The sequence below is a fragment of the Astyanax mexicanus genome, chromosome 13 (genome assembly GCF_023375975.1).
Source record: "Astyanax mexicanus isolate ESR-SI-001 chromosome 13, AstMex3_surface, whole genome shotgun sequence".
In the NCBI taxonomy this organism is placed as follows: domain Eukaryota; kingdom Metazoa; phylum Chordata; class Actinopteri; order Characiformes; family Acestrorhamphidae; genus Astyanax; species Astyanax mexicanus.
In genome coordinates, this window is record NC_064420.1 from 22,487,352 (window position 1) to 22,497,500 (window position 10,149).

The window sequence follows — 10,149 nt, forward strand, 5'->3', positions numbered from 1 at the left end:
TAAACATTCATTAATAGTGCACCTTATAATATGGTGCACATTATAGTGTGAAAAATATGGTACTGTATATACACTGGTCTAGCATAACATTATGACCACCCATTATCCATTTCTTCACTGGCCCCATCTCCACTGATCATACAGGAACACTTTGTAGTTCTACAAATACAGACTGTAGTCCTTCTGTATCAGTTTTTTCTGCATACTTCATTATCCTTCTTTTACCCTGTTCTTCAAATGGTCAGGACCCCAAAGGACCACAACAGAGCGGCTATTATTTGAGCGGTGGGTCATCCTCAGTACTGGTGGTGGTGTGTACAAGTGTGTGTTTTGCTGGCGTGTGTGGATTACACAGACACAGAAGGCCTGCTGGAGTTAAAAGCCATGGTTATTACTTATGTATACAGCTTAAAGTGTGTCCCACAGGGTTCAATTATAGGGCTACTCAAACTGATGTTAATAATGCCAGTAATTAACACACACACACACACACACACACACACACATACACACACAATCTCTACTCAGCACTGAACTCTGAGGGGGTAAAGGCACACAGCCTTCGCTGTGTTTGTGTGTGTGTGTGTCAGTTATGTGACTGTATGCAACTAGAACTCCAGGAGCCTGGCAGTCTAGACTGTAGACTGTTGCACACACACACACACACACACACACACTGCTGAAAGAGAGAGGGTTTAATGGGCAGATTAACGGTGTAACGGAGACATTTTCACTCCGAAAAATAGAGAAAGAGAGCACTGTGTATGTGTGTAAACATGATCCTAAAATTCTGGTATAATTTCCATAGAACACACAAACACACATACACACCAATCAGCCACAATATTACAATAGCCAAAGCAGCTCTGACCCATTGACGCATGGACTCCACAAGACCTTTGATGGTGTTGTTTGGTATCTGGACACTTTAAGACACTTTGTCGGGCCTCTATGGGCATCAGTGAGCATTGGGGGCTCCCTTGACCCCATCGCCCGTTTACTAGTTGTTCTTTTTTTTGGAGCCCTTTTGGTCGATACTGACCACTGCAATCTAGTAAACAGCCAATAAGAACTGCCTGATAGGGGTGTGACGAGACTCTAATATTACGAGACGAGACGAGACGAGACACGATATTGGGTTCACGAGAACGAGACGAGATTTAAAAATACAATTTTAAAGAAAAGTCAAAAATAAAAAATGGCTTGAAAACTAGTGTTTAATTTAACAAAATCCTATAACGCAAACTTAACAGACTGGTTTCTCTCACACACTGATTTTATAAGAAATAGAAATAAGAATACCACATCAGCAAGTATATTAGGCTGTGTTCAGACTGCAGGCAAATCAAATCTGTTTTGTAAATCAGATTTGTTAGGATGAATGTTCACACTGTTATTGCATGTGATCAGATCAGATTTGGATGTCTGGAACTCATAAAAGTTTGTGCATGGGTTGCTGTGATAACAAGGTAATTCCTTAATGTGGCAGCAATCTAGATATGTCAAAAAAACAGATGTCGTGGTTTCTGGCTGTTTAGACTATGAACCATTAGCCTAGATGCAATCTGAATATGTCAAAAATCTGAATTCATGTCATTTCTGGTTGTTCAAACTATCAATCATTAATCTGGATACAATCTAGATATGTTGTGAAAAATCTAATTGAATGTTATTTCTGGCAGTTCAAACTATCATCCATTAATCTGGATACAATCCAGATGTATCAAAAATCTAGATATGTCAAAAATCTGAATTCACATAATTTCTGGTTGTTCAAACTATCAACCATTAATCTGGATCCGATTTCATGTGGTTTCTCGCTGTTCAGACTATTAACAATTAATATGGATACAATTTGGATGTGTCAAAATTCTGATTACATGTGGTTGTTGGTTGTTTAGACTATGAACCATTAATCTGGATCTAAATATTCCATTTGGGCTGGGGTTTGGGATTTGGGTTGGCAGTCTAAACATAGACAGCCTTAGATATTACTAAACACTTCAGTTTGCTGTGAGGAGAATGTGTTATGTATTTACAGTACAGAAGTCAAACATGAGAAATCAAACATGACAGCTGGGGGATGTAACGTCTGGCCAAAGTATTGCTTTAATCAGAATTAAGCGAGGGTTAGCTAACCCGTGGCAGTATGTGCATTAGTGTGTGTGTGGTTCTCCTAACACCAACATTTGTGTGATTAAAGCAACAACACACACTTAAAAGCACAGCTTAGTGCAGGACCAGGACAAAGTGCTTCTCTCTCTCTTTCTCTCTTACACACACACACACACACACCAGACAGACACACACAAATGAAGTGTACTTGTGAACTTCAAAAACCCACAGTGACTTGTCGAGGCACAGGTAATGGTAAACCCCAGTGTATGAGTGTGTGTGTGTGTGTAAGATGATCATGTTCACTCTGATCTTTACAAACAAAACCAATTACAGCTCTAAGTCTCTAAATCTGAGCTTTATCCTGCTGAACAAGTGTGTGTTGCAGCTGGGCCTGGAAGACCACCCAACACTCTTCAACACATGCTGACTCTCTGTTTGGGTTTTGCGACCAATTAGATACGTTTTTTTAATGTTTTGAAATCTGATCTCAACCAATTACACTGAAGAATATGTAATAAAGATTATTAACTGAACAGCTATAATTAGGGGTGTGCCATATCGTATTGTACGCAATAATATCGCCAACATTTTTTAATATCGTGAACAATATTATACCCTGAAATATGGTGCCATATCTCCCACTCCTAATTATCTCATCAGGGAACTAATTTTTACTGTTTTTAGCAAAATAAAAATTCACACTGTTCTCATTTCTCATTATGTATCTACTAGAGACAGATTGTATCTGTCCAGTATCATTTATTTTACTTTAATTCTGGATATGTGGAGCTATTTGGAGTGCATTATTATTAGTATCATGACATTCTGGATCACTGACTTCTGTTACAAATCTGATAAAACTCTTATATTTTTTTAGCTCTCAGTTAGGGGTGTGCCATATCATATCAATTGCAATAATACATTTAAATGTTCATTATGTTGCAGTAGTGTATTCTCGAAATATTTTTTCAAATTCAGTGTTTTGTTATATCGCCAACAGTATCGTTATCACAAAAATATCTTGAAATATTGTGATATTATTTTAGGGCTACATTGTCAGCCTGCCATTATGCAGTCTGACTGGATGAACCACCTATTCCCTGTTTAAGAACATATCATTATTATTATCTGTCCTTTACGGTTCCTATAAAACCTGTGTGCAGATCCACACTTTAGTTCTTTATTTTCAGAGCCATTATACTGTATTATTTATTAACGCCAGCTTTATAAACCCTACCATATGACCCTGAGGGTCTCCACTAAACAGCTGCTGCATGAGGATTATTTAATAAAGAACTGAAGGTTGTGTAGCAAAAGTTCCAAAGTACAGTAAAACACTGTTCACTGTCGTCACAGTTCCCAGTTTAATATGATAACTAAATGAGGATGAGATATTATACGTACATATATACAGGTTTTGAAATGAATACATCCTGCTGGAGAGTTTGTGTGTGTGTGTGTGTGTGTGTGTGTGTGTGTGTGTGTATATAAAGCGTTATGCTCTGGGATAAGAAGGGGATTATAAAGCGCTGAGCAGCGGCTCTGAAACAGCTTTAAACATGATTAACAAAAGAAAAGAAACAGAGACGACAGCTGCTCTCTCTTTCCTCACTGAGAGAGAGATATGATGTGTGTGTGAGAGAGAGAGAGAGAGAGAGAGAGAGAGAGAGAGAGAGAGAGAGATGCATAGACATTACAGAAACTGCTGTACTCAGTACAATTTTCACTGTAGTTATTATTTGTACATAGATATACTGCCTGGCAAAAAAGGTCACAAACTATATTTAGTTTAATATTTAGTTGAACCGCCTTTAGCTTTGATTGTAGCACACATTCACTGTGGCATTGTTTCAATGAACTGCAATGTCAAAAGATTTATTTCAATCCACTGTTGCATTATTTTTTTTTACCAAGATCTTGCAGCATTAATAGTAGCATTGATAGTAGAGTCTGACCACTGCACAAAGTCTTCTCCAGCACATCCCAAAGATTCTCAATGAGGTTAAGATCTGGACTCTGTGGTGAACTCTCTCAATCCATGTGTGAAAATGATGATCTCATGCTCCCTGAATCACTCTTTCACAATTCCAGCACCATGAATGCTGATATTGTTATCTAGGAATATGCCCGTATCATCAGGGAAGGAAAAATCCATTGATGGAATAACCTGGTCTATATTCAGTATATTCAGGTAGAGTCAGCTGACCTCATTCTTTCAGCACATACTGTTGCTGAACCTAAACCTGACCAACTGCAGCAACACCAGATCATTTATTTAATTAAATCCAGATGGGGACTTTTTTTTTGATCAGGCAATGTAGATAGATAGAGAGACACTAGACATTAAGCTATGTAATTTAATCATGAAGAAAAATAACACATTCATAAAAATAAAAAAAACCTGTGGAAGCCGGAAGCGGTGCTGCATCCCTTAAAAAAATGTATGTGAATTAAATTAAATTCTAAAATGCCCCCTTTAACCCTCCTGTTGTTTTTCAGTCAAATCGGCCTAATTTAAAAGCTTCCAAGATTTCGACCACATCAGCACATAAACACAATATTGTATTTTTCAAACTATAGGGCGCACTATCAATGAACGTCTATTTTCTGCTCTATTTTCATAAATAAGGTGCGCTGGATTATAAGGCGCATTTTACGAGACACTATAAGGAACTTCTAATTCAGCAGGTCTTGCCACTGGGTGGTGGTCGGGGGTAGCTAACTAAGTTAAGTAAAGCTAAGCTAAGTAAAAAAAAAATGTAATAAAAAAAAATATTATAAATTATAATCAAATATAAAAATTTGTGCACCTTAATTCGATGCAGATCACACAAATACATCAGTAACCAACCACATGTGGTACCAGAGCAACCACTTAACATCATCCTAGCAGAGAGAGAGTAAGAGAGAGAAAGACAGAGACAGAGGAGGGGGTGCAGAGGGAGGGATAGAGAGGAGAAAGAGAGAGAGAGAGAGAGAGAGAGAGAGATTAACCCCTCCTTTTGCTGCTGCTAAGACATGACATAATTCAAAACAGACTACAGAACAAAAGCACCCCCTCCCTCCCCCCCAAACTGACACACACACTTGTTTGGTCTATTCTTTTGTCTCTCTCTCTCTTCTCTCTCTCTCTCTCTCTCTCTCTTCTCTCTCTCTGTCTCTAAAACCACACATTAGACTTCAAACACATCTCTCTCTCTCTATTCTCTTTCTGTCAGTTCTCGTTCTCTCTTTCGTCATATGAAACGATGAAACGCCAGCTGCCGCTTCTCACAACAAACCAGGAGAAATCCTCCATGACTAAAGTGGTGTGCAAAACTGTTCAACCCCTCTAAAAAGTCATTACACAGGACACCCTGACTGACCCAGACAGTGCTGCTGCTCTCTGACCAGTGGAACTGATTCGAGATGAGATTTGATCAACAGTAATGCAGTAATGCATATATTTATACAGAAAATATAAAAGAGTTTGGTTTAGGCTGACATCATATGTATTTATAGTGCGTGTGTGTGTGTGTAAAGTTCTGTGGCCTTGAGAGAGTTTTAGTTCCAGCTGTGTGTTCTTTCAGAGACCAGGGGTTTCCTCTTCAAACCTGTACTTATCCTACAACACACACACACACACACACACACACACACAGCAGCTGGACATTTCCATTCCCAAATTAGCAGTACTAAAATAATGTGGATTTATATAAGAGTTAGCCCCGCCCTCCCTCTCTCACTGGTTTGAAAGCATTCTACCCATCTTTCTGATGACATCATCATATGTCTTTACCTTACCAGAGGTGTCTCCTAATTAGGTATTAATTACTAATACTCACTAGTTTTTGAGTATTTTTTGAGAGTCAGGTAACAATGCAACAGCAGCAGCAGCAACAGCAGCTAAAAAAACCTGTAAGCAGTGATGTGTGTTGTCATAGCAATGCTATGGCTATATGGTACTACATAAAGGGTTAATTAATTAATATACTGTGTCTACTAACCTGCCAAACCTTTACCATTGGGATCAGAATACAGTATGTAACTTATAGTATTAGTGTGTAGTGCACAAGGGGGATGTATCACAAATGTATTAAAGCATCAGTTATGTGAGACTTGGCATTGTTTGCTCCTGGGCTCCCCCTAAAGATGGGGATTGTAATTCACATTTAGTCCACTGCGAGTTGAGTATCGGTGACATCCTTAGCAAGTGAAGTATTGCTCTAAAAGGAGTTCTGATGGGACACCGTACATCACGCAGAAATTCGGTGAGCAGTTATGCCCACCATGAGTCAGCCTGTAAGTGTCAGCACCATTGGCAGATGGCTGCATGACGTAGTACTACATGCATGCAGAGCATTACATTAACTACCCTTAACAGCATGCAGCTTCGACAAAGACGGCAGTGTTATCATGCCAGACTGTCATGAAGTGACTCAGAATGGCAGCGGACGCTTTTGTCTTGGTGGAAATGACCAACGGCTCCAAATGTAAAGGCACCATGGTCAGATGAATGCGCCAATACGAAGGTTTTGCTGTCACAAGTCAGCTATCCAGGTGGTCAACATTTCACCTCTACCACAAAATCTGCAGAATAGGACCCTCTAAAACTTCCATTAGGAACCTCTACAACTTCATGCCAAAATGTTAAGACATCAGGAGGCTATTTCTGTATGTGTAGCTCAAGAAATATTGCTCATCAGTTTAATTTTTTAGCATTCATTGTTCCTGGTATGTTTTTTTTTCTTCCTTCAGATTAGCACTGAAATCATACACTTCCTTCTGGTGCAAGATTTTTTTTGGACAATGAGTGTTTGATATGATTTTACACAAATATGACCCAGGCTTTGCAGCTTCACTAAAGTTCAACAGAACAACAGAAGCAGCATTTACTGAAGAATGCCGCTAAGGTTCTTCTTAAAAGGGAAAACGTCTATAAAATGGTGCTTTAAATCTTGTGTGTTTATTTCAACTCAAGCCTGACAAAAACTTTGTATCATAAAAACGTCTTCAATAATTGTTATGGCTTGCTTCATTACCCACCCAATTCTTAAACTCACAATAACAGGAAAATAATAAAGTGAGTACAAGTACAAGTAAATACAAAGGCAGCTCAACACACACACACACACACACATATACATACACCCCTCTGCCTTGATGTCTCCATGACTGTGTGTTTTAGGCTGAGAAAACCTGCATGTCCAGAACCAATGAGATTAACTCTCACAAACCCTGACAGCGCGAGACACTGAGGAAGACAGATACACACACACACACACACACACACATACACACTGCAGTGGAACAACTTCTACAGAAAAGTTAAAAAGTTAATGTGTAAAATTTTCCTGAATACTTATAAAAAAATATTGAAAAAGAAAAAAAAAACATAGCATTTCAAACAATCTGTGAAAATTCCCCGGAATGTCTTTCAGAATGGAAACTGAACCATGGAAGTCAAAACAGAGTGAGTCTGTGTGTGTGTGTGTGTGTTAAGGGGAACTCCACGGAACAGTAGCTGGGCTCTCTGTAACAGTACCGATAAAATCAACGAGAAAAACAACCCGACTGATACGAAAAAAAATACGCTGAGAAAGAGAGAGACCATTAGTCACGCTACACCATTCATCTTACATCTCTCTCTCTCCCTTCTCTTTTAGTATCTATCCTTCTCTCGCTTTCTTCTCTCTCTCCTGACTCAGTGTCAGTCATGCTCCTGTAATTACCCATTTCTTTAGAACCGTTCTGTTGTTCTACAGAGACCCAAGAGAACAAGGCTAAAGCTTCCTGACAGCTTTAATCAGCTCTTTTTCAGACAACCAACCAACAAACAAACCCACTCTTAACACTCACTCTTAGAGGGTCAGTGTGGTCAGTCTGAGTCAGACCCTCCTCTATTACAGGAGCCTCCTGAGAACCAGCGTCCACCCAGTCAAGAATCCTCACCAACCCTGACCTCTGTACATGTACTGAGCAAGGAAATGGAGAGGCGGTATCCAACACTACACACTAGGGACGCATCAATACCATTTTCCCCAACCGAGTACAAGTACATAGATTTTTGTTCAGTTTAAGAAATCTAAATAAGAGAGCTTGATTTTTGCTCAGTAAAGGTTTATCAGTGCATATATTCTCTTAAACACAGTATTCTGAATTCTACAAGATTTCGTAGTCTGTGCTTGAGTAAAAACAGACATCAGTGAACAGAATTTAAATCGGCACCTGTGAAAAGGCGAGAAAACACTTTCAAGGCAACAATAAAACTAAAGAATTTAAAGAACTGCATCTTCTGGCTAGCTCAATGTGTTTAAGTTTGTATTTTACGTGATATTTATATCACAAGTTTATTGTTTGGTTGCAAAGCATAAATCAGCCTACCGCCTAACTAATTTTAAGATTAATTTTCAAAACTCTTTTAAGAGTTTTCCAATATCTGATTAGCCAAGTTTGTGTGAGCGCATTGATTGTATTACTATGTTTATGTTCTGCAGTAATTGGATTTTGAAGTGTATGTAAACATACTCAATGTGCAGACCTTAAAAGTATAGGGGCCCTATCTTACATCCTGAGAAAAGCATGTTGCGATGCTCATTGCTATCTTAGACCCCGTCAACCGTCTATATTGTGTGTCTGCATCATTTAAATAGCAAAGACACTTGTGAATAGATCTGCGCTGAGGGGTGCGGTGGTCTGGAAATGATTAAGATTAGAAATTCCTGGTGTATTGCTATCTTGGCAATGGAAAACACAAGTGCGCCACTGACTGATTACAACCCTTACAACAGTCACCAGTTACAAACAACGCAAGTCTGCCACCATATACACTAAACCTGCTTATTAAACACATAAGGACATGCAGTAGTGCAAAAGCCCGACTTTTCCACTAACAATAAACAGAATGCCAGGTAAAATAATGTTGCTGTTCTCGTAAATAATCTGCTGAGAAGCCCACTGCACCATTAAAATACCAATCCACCACACTTAAAGTGAATGTAAAATGACATGCTAATTGGTTTATCTAATGTTATGCCCAAAACACTGTTTTTGCAGTTTTTTCCAGGCTGGATTACTCGCTTATGGTTGATAACAGGTCGAACGACACACTGGTTAGATTGGGCAAGTCTTGTTTTTGCAATTATGTGTGCATCATGTTTAAAGGTTACTCTGAACCTAAATTATGAAGCTTATTGGATCGATGTATCCCTACCTGTTACAAAAGCTACACCACCTCTAATCTACTATACATGGATGTTCTACCAGACCAGTCACCAGAGTGGCTATACATTGCAACTCTTGACCATTCTTAATGAATATTATCACCATCATGGGCAGCATCGGTAACCTGTATCAATCATATCAACAAGTTCTGTGTACATTAAGGAGGGATGTAGATACCCTACTAGCCAGAAGATGGTACTAAGCTCAACATCAGTAAAGATCTTGTCTGAATGAAACCAATCACACAATCTTCTTCTATGGCATGGGCTGAAACTGTGGTTCACAAAAGTTCTCAAACCAATCTGAAGAACCTGGAGAACCTTATGTTTTGGTCTGTAGCCATAATAGTAATTTAAAGGGGGGATGCATCAAAAATATTCAGATAAAAATGAACTTAAAGAAAAAAGCACTTTCGGTTTTAGACAGAATTAGTGAAAAGTTAAGTTCCTTAAGTAAATGCATGATTAGAATAACACTAATGAGGTACATTTATTGCAATATATCTGAAGAACATACATATTGATTCATTTGTTTGTTCAGATTTTAATAGAGATTATAAATAAAGATCACATGCAATCCAAGTAAATCTGAAGTTGACTAATGTAAATAGTTGGAAAAAGTTTTTGCAAGACAATGTATGTAAATAGACAATAACACACACACACACACACACACACTGATTTGACCTACTGCACTGCTGATTAGATGTCAGTGAGACAGGGTTGTGGGTGAAACCCTGCACTGCTTTAAATAGACCATATCACTGACACGGACGCAGACACACACACACACTTACACAGACACTCCCAAACACTAATACACACAAAT

General features: G+C 38.6%; 1 protein-coding gene across 2 annotated transcripts in view; it reads right to left on the minus strand.

The window, feature by feature from the left end:
* LOC103040800 (pleckstrin homology domain-containing family G member 1) overlaps positions 1-10,149 on the minus strand; it is a 52,807-nt gene that overhangs the window by 32,022 nt on the left and 10,636 nt on the right. The window lies entirely within an intron of this gene.